This window comes from Aulostomus chinensis, chromosome 1 (genome assembly GCF_037954235.1).
Source record: "Aulostomus chinensis isolate RoL2024-O1b breed Wild chromosome 1, RoL_Achi_v1.0, whole genome shotgun sequence".
Lineage (NCBI taxonomy): Eukaryota > Metazoa > Chordata > Actinopteri > Syngnathiformes > Aulostomidae > Aulostomus > Aulostomus chinensis.
In genome coordinates, this window is record NC_141320.1 from 39,030,912 (window position 1) to 39,041,059 (window position 10,148).

Below are 10,148 nucleotides of genomic sequence, written 5' to 3' on the forward strand. Positions count from 1 at the left end.
GAAGAAGAAAAATAAAATGAACCAGCATCTTTAGAAATGTGTGTCTGTTTAAAAAGAGGTTCATAAGGATTTTTTCTTCCTCCACAATCACCAACCATTGTGAGAGTTAACAACAGTCCACTTCTCACACACACAAACACACAGAGTCCTACTGACTAACCCATGTTTTTCTTCACTTAAACCACCACTGGAGTATTGAAAGAGATTGCATGAGACACCATCAACTTAAATTAAAAACCCCTGACTGCCTTTAATTCCCTCCTGGCTGCAGGAAATTAGACAGATCAGCCCATAGCGGGGCTGCACGGTGGTGCAGTGGTCAGCACTGTGTCCTCATAGCAAGAAGGTCCCGGGTTCGAGTCCCGGCTCGGGCGTGGGATCTTTCTGTGTGGAGTCTCCATGTTCTCCCCGGGCCTGCGTGGGTTCTCTCCAGGTACTCCGGCTTCCTCCCACTGTCCAAAGACATGGACATTAGGGGACGAGGCTGATTGATACTCTAAATTGACTGTAGGTGTGACTGTGAGTGTGAATGTTTGTTCGTCTCTATGTGTTGGCCCTGCGATGGACTGGCGACCTGTCCAGGGTGAACCCCGCCTCTCGCCCGTAGATGCTGGGATAGGCTCCAGCCCCCCCGCGACCCTTACTAGTAAGGAATAAGCAGAAGATGATGATGGATGGCCCACAGAGTGGAGGTGAGACCACAACCATGCTCTACAATCAATATTTACATCAAACCAGCACCATCTCAACAACTGAATCTGACTAAATATATACATGATTCCAGACTACTACACCAACTCAATCATACATCCACATGCATAATCATTCAATGAACCTCGCCTGTGATTGTACCCCCTCCCCCATCTGGGAGCAAAGGTTTGCACCTACAGCTCTTAAGGAGCTTCCTTGGGCCACTCTCCCCTTTTGGCTCCACCCCCTTTAAGGAAACCACCAGGAAGAGGTGAGGACTGACGTGACGACTGAAACTGCCACATTTACATGAGACAAACTAGATCAACACTAAATACCAGGCCTTGCACACTGATTACCACTGACTGACACTGGGGTCTTCATTTTCCACAGGCAGGATGGCCGGCCCCCCTGTGCTTCCCAGGTCCCTCCCCAGAACACATGGCATAGAAAATGTTTCACTTGTTTGCTGATTCAATAAACCTCACCATTAACATGTGTGTGTGCCTCTAATTTACATAAACTTAGTCTGCTACTTTGATGGCTCTGCCTGCTCAAAGGTCCAGACCCAAAAGTAGACTCAGGTATCAGTTTCTTCTCAATGCTCATGTCTGCTAGCTTAGTCTGCTACATTGATGGCTCTGCCTGCTCAAAGGTCCAGACCCCTGGATGTGGTGGTTCCTACCTGAACGTAGATTCTGTCAGCTCATGTTGTTAAATCAACTCACCAGGAACACCAGTAGATTTCAATGGACTGACAATGAGTCTCATTGAATGGTAAACATGTCAAATATGAAGTCATCACCTGAGGAGGTCTGCTGCTGGAATGAAGCTCCAGATATTCACAAGATATTCTAGATCTTCAAATAAAGCATTTTTATATTTGATTTATTGTTCATTAGCCTGCTTCACATTGTTTGATTTTCTGTGTTGTATATCAATAGAACTTTGATCCACAACCTCCACAAACACTCTTGTCCAACTTTTGTGCCCAAATTTTCTCCTCATGAGGCACCAAATCAAGTCAAGTCATTTTTATTTGTTAGAACCAAATCACAACAAAGTTCTCTCATGACTCTTTACTAGTACAGCAGGTCCAGCACCAAACTGCTTCAATGAATCTACACCCAACAATTCTCCACCAGCAGCACATCCTGCAACAGTGGTGATGAAAACCTTCCTTTTAACAGGCAGGAAGGTCGAGCAGATCCAGGATCAGTGGGGACGGCATCCTGCTTTGACCGGTTGTATTTTAAGCTCCATCAGATTGGAACAACCTTTCCTCCTCACTTGGGTCTCTCTCTTCCTTTCTCATCTTCAAATCATCAAGCATTTTCAAACATCTGCTCTCGTTTCTGATGCACCTCCCCTTTTCTCTCCAGGATTCACTCTCTACTTGTTCTTGTTTGTTCTCTGTACTGTAAATATGTGGATATTTGTGTATGAATATGCATTGTGTACTTTAATGGTGCATGGAAGCAGTATTTATTTAGATGGGTGTTTAAATGTATGAGTATGTGAACACAGGCCCACTCTTATTCTGTAGTGGGATCTCTGATCATACTTTGTATAATACTGGATGGGGGGGGGGGGGGGCTTTGGGGAACATTGTTGGCCTGTACCTGGGTGTATGATGTGTGTGTCCTTGTGTTGAAAATAGAATCTACTTTTATTATTGTTGTATTGTTGGTCATTATTTGTCAGGACCCCCTCCAAAATTAGATGGTGCATCTCAAGGGGCTGCCCTTGAATCAAGAATCAAGAATGAAGGTGTCTGCTGGTCTTGGTGGACCCTCTGCTTCTCCAGCTGAGTCAACAGATTCCTGTGTTGAGTCATTGTGTATCCTGGCTGCATTCAGCGCTTTCACTGCTGCAGCCTGAGCGGCTGTCAGGACAGGTGTTATTAAGGATGGAAGAGGGGACAGTTTTGGCAGGACAAGTTGCTCCACATTCAGGAGATGGTGGGAAGTTTAAAGCCTGGTGACAAACTCCTTCACTACCTGTGTGGTTCAAAGTCCCTGGTTTGATTGCAGCTTTGACCTGAGCAGGTGTTCATCCTCATCTCAGTAACAGGGGACACTTTATCACAGCAGTGGACAAACATCAGCATTCATCGCCCAGCAGCTCCTCTGATAAACAGAACAAGTTAAAGTATTCTGGAGAACGAGGGTATGGATCCCTCTCCCTCTCACATGCTAAGCTAGCACTCTACCATTGGAGCTAAGTCCCTGCTAATGAGCACAGCAGATAATGCAGGTTGACCTTCATGCATGGTTGGATGAGCGTCACCAGTTGGAGCTTCTCTGGTTCAACAAACCCTTGGGACCAAGACAGGAATTGGAACCTGTGCAGGTCCAGACCCATACTGAAGTTGGTGGAGACAATTGTTTCAACCAGGGACTGAATGAAAAGACTTGCCCAGACTCCAGCTCACTCTTCTGAACCGACCCCTCATCTCTGTGTGGAGTAAACATCAGAGGTGGGGGGTGCAGGTTCTGCTTTGACCTCTGACCTCCTGAGGTAAAGCAGTGGAGATGTTGAGCTTGAAGGAGTTGACGGCCTCCTTCATCTTCTCATTGGTTTGCTAAACTCAGCATCATGAAGTGTTGCTGAAATTCAACATGTCAGCTGAGGCCAGAGATTCCTGCGTTCCCTGAGTCCTTGAGTGTCGTCTCTGTTGTTTGAAAGCACAAAGCTGTTCCTGATGGTCCAGTGTGTCCGATTCTGGGCTCTCACAGCTGTAACTGGGGTTTGAGCTCCGTTAAGGGACTGGTTTTGTGGAGAGAACCAAGCAGAAGAATTGACAGTTTCAGCAGGAAAGGTGACCATTGCTCCACAACCTCAGTCCCAGGATTCAGTCCTGCTTCACCCAGCATGGCCCTATGATCAACAGAAATGAACTGCCAGTGGAGGTCCTCAGTAATCCAGGTCATGGTTTCTCTAGATTGCTGTGTTGTAGTCAGAACACTTGCAAATATCAGCCTCTTTCCTCCATGATCTCTCATTCTTTCTGTTCTCTCCATTTCTCCTCTTCGTTTCTACTCCTTGCTGACTGTTGTTCCTCATTTGTGGCAGAGTTCAGTCAGTGGACCGGACATTTTGCCACTGCACTGTCCATCATCAGGGCATTTAACATCCAGGACTGGCTCCCAGATCATCGCCATGACCTCATCCCCTGCACCAGTGGACAGTTCATCAAGGATGGCAAACATGTGGGTCTCAATTCTCCTCCATCTTTGTAGGTTGGTTACATTTCCTCCTGGTCTTTAATCCATCTTTAGTTGACATTTTTCTGTTGAGCCCAGTTTGTTGACTGCCAGGCTGTCTTACTTTTCAATGGCACAGCAGCAGACAGCAAGAGGGTTGCTATGGTGCAGTTGGTAAAATCCCTATCTATGGTCTGCAGAAATATGCTGGGAGTTCTTTTTTATTACGAACCAGAATTCAAGGACTGACCAAGGAAACCAAAGCACAGAATTTAGAGATCAAAGAAAGAAATCAAAGAACGAACCTGAAGATCAGGAAATGGCACAGATCAATTAGATCCATGGACTCATCAGTGAAGGTTTTCTTTGGTTCACGGTCACTTGTTGTCGTACTGGTGTGATGATGTCAGACCCTTCACATTCAGTTCAAACAGACTCCAAAGTGTAGCTGTGATGCGGAGGGCAGCAGCCTTGTGCTTGGTTCCGTCATGGTTCTCTGCATTGTTAGCAAACTCACCAAAGACCTCCCTGAAAGCAGGATCATTTTCCCAGAGTGCTTTTTTAACCAAGTACCAATTTGTCCCTCTTTAAAAACAACAAACAAAGATGAGGTCAGACTGAGATGGACGAGATGATATGGATGTGATTTATGGCTTTCAAACACCAAATATTCAATTTTTCTTCAGGGCTTTTGAGAGGTTCTGGGTAATGAATGAAAATTTAAGTTGGACAAAAACGACATGCGGGGTCACTGTGTGTGTTTCACAAGTTTCACCTGGAACCAAACAACCTTGGAGGGTAAAAGCTCCAATCATAGCCACTCAGATGCAGCAGCAGAAGAAGCTGTCATCCACCCTGACAGTCAGAGCATCAAGTCAAGAAAACATCACCATCTTGTAGTTCCAAACCTCCACCTGTCAGATTCAGCTACTTCTGATTGTGGGACTTTAAATTTGAACACAATGGAATTTGGACAAGGAGTTTTCCTTCCAGTCCAAACATCATCGTCCAGCCTCCAACCAGAGGTCCATCAGTTATCATGGAGCCACAGGTGGAGTCTGGGTTCTTTTCTAGAATGAGACGGCAATGACAGTCCTGCAGAGTGACATCACTGACATGAATTGATGACTTCAGTCACATGACTGGATGACTTCAGTCATGACTGGATGACTTCAGTCACGTGACTGGATGACTTCAGTCACATGACTGGATGACAGTGTAGATTCCAATGTAGAGGTTGGGGAAATAGTCTCTGAGAATCCAGCTTGAACCAACGCCCCCCTTGTTTTTCAAAAACCCAAACAGCGACCATCAGTCTCCCTCCAATCTTGTACTGGGTTCAATGTTGCTGTTCCATTTTGCAGCAGTAGGTGTCGCTGTGATACCAGGTTCAATTCAAGATTCCCAACTCCAGTTCATGCTGGTGACCTCAGTGGCAGGTAAAATGGTGCTTCAGTGGATCATGTGATCAACTCATGTGTGTCCTCACTGCTCCACAGGTCTGTCAAATGTTCTGTAAAATAGTTGGACCCAGCAGAGCTGCTAGATTAGGAGTTGATGGAGTCGTTGCAGATACCAGGGTCCAAAGTCCAGCTTGAACCTGGTTTGTGCAGTTCTTTGTCAAGCTAGCAGCCATTCTCTTCTTTTCACATGGCCGTGTCTCCTGATGACTCAGGACCAGTTGATGTCCATTTACCTGTCATGGTGACAGAGAACTTTCTCCAGCTCAACCAGGACAAAACTGAGGTCTTAATTAAAGCTGGAGGCAGCATTGTTAGGACCTGAGCCTCCTCCCGTCCACCGCAGCCAAGGAGCAGGAGTTGGCCACGGACAAACACAACTCCACTTTCAAAGCCTGTCAGAGACGTGCTGGAGGCTCCACCGAGATTTGAACTCGGATTGCTGGATTCAAAGTCCAGAGTGCTAACCGTTACACCATGGAACCTGTCCAAAGAAGATGTGATTGAGACGAAATATGGCACTAATCATGTAGGAGGGACTACAGTGGTCATCTGGTTTTAATTTTCACAAACAAATACGGTTGAAAACTTTGAGACAGTGACACAGAGCTCTTATTTGAAGGACCATGGGATGGGAAATATCCCAGACCTCTGAGATCAGAGCGCTCACTTTGATCTCAGGGTCCTGACTTTGGGGGTCCTTCCTTTGGTCTTCAAATACTTGTGGTTTTTATTGGCAGAACTTTCAACTTGCATGCAAAAAGAGAATCACAGTCAATTTTAACCCAGCAGACAGTGTTTATTTCTAATGAATCAGACAATCGCACAAATGAGAATGAAAGGAAAAAACAATAAAATGTTTTAAAAACCTTCTCCACTCTAAAGCTTTTTAAAGTTCATTTGAAGGTTCAAAGGTGGTGGTGAGGAGGTCACCCTGATCCTCCCTGTCGTCACTGCCAGGATTCTTTCTTCTGGTGCTGTGGTTCTTCTGATGAAGGGGGCGTGATGTTTGCCGTCTCAGGCTCCACCAAATGTCCTCTTTAGGACGCCACAATGTGGCCTCTTCACTGCTCCATCTTCCCTGCATCGGAGACACCAGGGTTCCTCCTGGTGCCGACCCCATCGTCCTTCTACCCAATGGTGCGGCCATGGATCCTCAGAAGACGCTGGGATCCTTCTTCTCATCAGAGCCACAGTTTTTCCTGGAGGGAACAACAGGAGCTTTGTTGTAATGTTTTGCTCGGTGTTTCCTGTTCAGAGCGTCAGGATCTGTGACGCCATCTTGTGGTAGGGGGTCATCATCTTATTGTGTGGTAGTGGATTCATTGATCTGCTGTTTCAACACATTCAAGTTCATTATCCATCCATCCATCGTCGTCTTCCGCTTATTCCTTACTGGTAAGGGTCGCAGGGGGGGTGGAGCCTATCCCAGCGTCTACGGGAGAGAGGTGGGGTACACCCTGGACAGGTCGCAAGTCCATCGCAGGGCCAATATACAGAGACGAACAACCATTCACACCTACGGTCAATTTAGAGTGTCCAATCAGCCTCGTCCCCAAATTGCATGTCTTTGGACGGTGGGAGGAAGCTGGAGTACCAGAGAGAACCCACGCAGGCATGGGGAGAACATGGAGACTCCACACAGAAAGATGGCCCTGGCAGACACAATCCTAATGTAACCAATTATTTTAAAATGACAGTAACAAGTAATAAATAACACATTACAGCTGTTCAGTAACTTGCCCAACACTGGTTTGTGAGTGGGTGTTGTCCTGTATTGGCAGCAAAAACTCCTTGAAAGTTTTGTCTTCAAAGAAAAGTGTCCTTTTCATGTTGAGCTGTGGACATCAGCTGACTGCTTCTGTTGACGCTGCCTTGTTGGCAGGAAAAGCCTGAGCCAGAATGAAGAGGGAGTTCAAGGCAGTAGGTTTCACTGCAGAGTTTAGGCCTCCATCCAGCAAGGAACCAGAATGATGATGTCAGCACTCCTCCAGCACTGCTATGCAGCTTAGAGAGGTCGGAGAACCACATGACTTCTCTCACTTGTTATTGATGTTTATCCCTATCAAGAGATAATTGATGTCATGTATATATTTGGATATTGATGTGTCATTCATGTTACATAAAACATGATAATAATAATGTTCCTTTTGGGAATTAATTTTTTGGAGTGCAAGTAGAAAATGTAGGAGCCACACATTCAACTGAGCTGCAAAGTTCTGAAGTAGGCAGCATTTATTGTTCCCACAGGTTGATAACTGACTTGAGGTGGTGACACGGAGACGTGGACACAACAAACGATGAGCTGATTCAGAGACACGAGGCAGAAAAAGGAGGATGAACAAGTTACTGGTGGAGTAAAACATTCAGGAACATCCAGGCCCAAAGACAAGAGAAGGCAAAGCTCCAGGAGTCTTTGATCTCTGAATTCTGTGCATTGATCTCCTGCTTCAGTCTTTGATCTCTGAATTCTGTGCATTGATCTCCTGCTTCAGTCTTTGATCTCTGAATTCTGTGCATTGATCTCCTGCTTCAGTCTTTGATCTCTGAATTCTGTACATTGATCTCCTGCTTCAGTCTTTGATCTCTGAATTCTGTACATTGATCTCCTGCTTCAGTCTTTGATCTCTGACTGATTCTAAACTCATCAAAGGATCACATCAGCATCTTGGTCCAGACTCCAGATGGTGATTTTACCAAGTGCACTGCAGCAGTCCTTGTTGCTGTCTGCTGTTGGGTCACAGCAAAGTAAGGAAACAGCCTGACGGTCCTCAGGAGGAAATTCAACAGCCTCTAAAGATGGAGGTGAATCTAGATCTGCTCATGTTTGCTGTCCTTGATGAACTTGGGCGGTACTCTGGTGCAGGGATGAGGTCATGGAGCTGATCTGGTGCAGGGATGAGGTCATGGAGCTGATCTGGGAGCAGTCCTGATGTCAAATGGACAAAATGTGTCAACATCAAATAAAATTGTAAACCTATTTGAAGCCTTATTTTGTGTTTGATGGACATTTTTTCAATCTCTAATGACCGTTTTAACTGAACCTGCTGGATCCTGTGGTGCCTGATGAGGAGACAACTTGAGTACAAAGTTGAAGAGGAGGGTTTTTGGAGGGGAGATGATTTTACTTATTTTTGCAGTGTTGTAAATCAAAATAATTGCAATTAAATGATAGAATTTTCTCCAAATTTCCTGACTAAGATGGATTCCAAACCAAATCAGCTGTCACAAGGGAAAGTCTGCATGTACACACACACACACACACACACACACACACACAGACTCACACACACACACACACACACACACGCACACACACACACACACACGCACACACACAGGTTTGCACAGCTATCCTAGTTCGGACATTAATTTCCATTTCATGTACAGTTTCACCTTAATCCTAATCCTCACCAAAGGATGTCTAATCCCTAATCTGAACCTAAACTCTACTCAGACCTAAACTCTAAAAGACAAATTACTTTGTCTTTGGTCCCTGTGAGGATGAGGAGTCCTGATCACGTTCTATAGAGAAATGGTCTCCAATAGAAAAACAGATAAGACAAGAAATGCATGTAACACACACACACACACACACACACACACACACACACACCAACTGACATTCCCAGGGACTAAACCAAACCAATTCCTACTTAACCCTAAGCTCCACCTCAGTTCTAGATGAGACTGGTAGAACATGGAACCTTCCCATCAGCTTCACCACCACTGGAGTATCTGGTCAACACCAGAATGGTGGAGACAAGACAACATGCGACCAATCCTCTCTCTCTCCCTCATCATCAGCTGCTGCAGCCCTTGAAAGAAAACCTTTGACACATGGACCTACAGTAGGAGCAGGTGTTGTCTCCTCTGGAACAGCAGTTTAACGTTGTTGGCAGGACTGGAACCTGAGCAGGGAGACCCCAATGGATTTCTAGTCCATCGCCTTCACCACTCGGCCACAACAACTACACTCCCACACATGAGTAGAGGATTGATATTCAACAATTTATATTTATTGAAGCATAGTAGGTTTTTTATCTTCTCACAAACACAAACTATTTGTGTGTGTGTGTGTGTGTCAGTGGTTTTGATGGAGTAGTGAAGAGGATAGGATAGTGAGGATTTCTCCATTTTTGTCGTCACTCTGCAACTAATTTTCAGTTGAACTCACAAGAATGAACAAACTTTGACATGTTTCTTTCTTTTGTGTGTCAACAACTTTGGTCTTGACAGCTCCTGACAAACACACCACACACACTCTACAGTTCTAATCTGTTGAGAACATGAAACGTGCGGCCCCAGTGACCCTGCAGGACATTTTTGTCCATTTTAAATTTTGATTCATGACCCAGAACCTCTCAAAACCCCAGAAAAATAAAGGTTTGGGTGCATTAAAGACATAAATAATAACAACATCATGTTTCAAGGTTTTCTTCTATCAAATTATTTCCAACAAGATGAGGGAATTCCTAAAATGTTTCAGTTGTTGAATTCTCAGCAGCCTAAAGGTCAACCTCCATCATCTGCTGTGCTCCTTAACAGAGGAATTAGCTCAAATGGTAGAGTGCTAGCTTAGCATGTGAGAGGTAGAGGGATCCATGCCCTCATTCTCCAGAATACTTTAACTTGTTCTGTTGATCAGAGGAGCTGCTGGGTGATGAATGCTGATGTTTGTCCACTGCTGTGATAAAGTGTCCCCTGTTACTGAGATGAGGATGAACACCTGCTCAGGTCAAAGCTGCAATGAAGTCAAGTCATCACCCTATAAAGCACCAAATAACAAAAG

The 10,148-nt window shown here is 45.1% G+C and overlaps 1 non-coding gene across 1 annotated transcript; it reads right to left on the reverse strand.

The window, feature by feature from the left end:
- Positions 1-5,769: 5,769 nt before the first annotated feature.
- Positions 5,770-5,841, reverse strand: trnaq-uug (transfer RNA glutamine (anticodon UUG)). Its single transcript has one exon. It is a non-coding gene; the product is annotated as a tRNA-Gln (tRNA).
- Between the last annotated feature and the right edge of the window lie 4,307 nt (positions 5,842-10,148).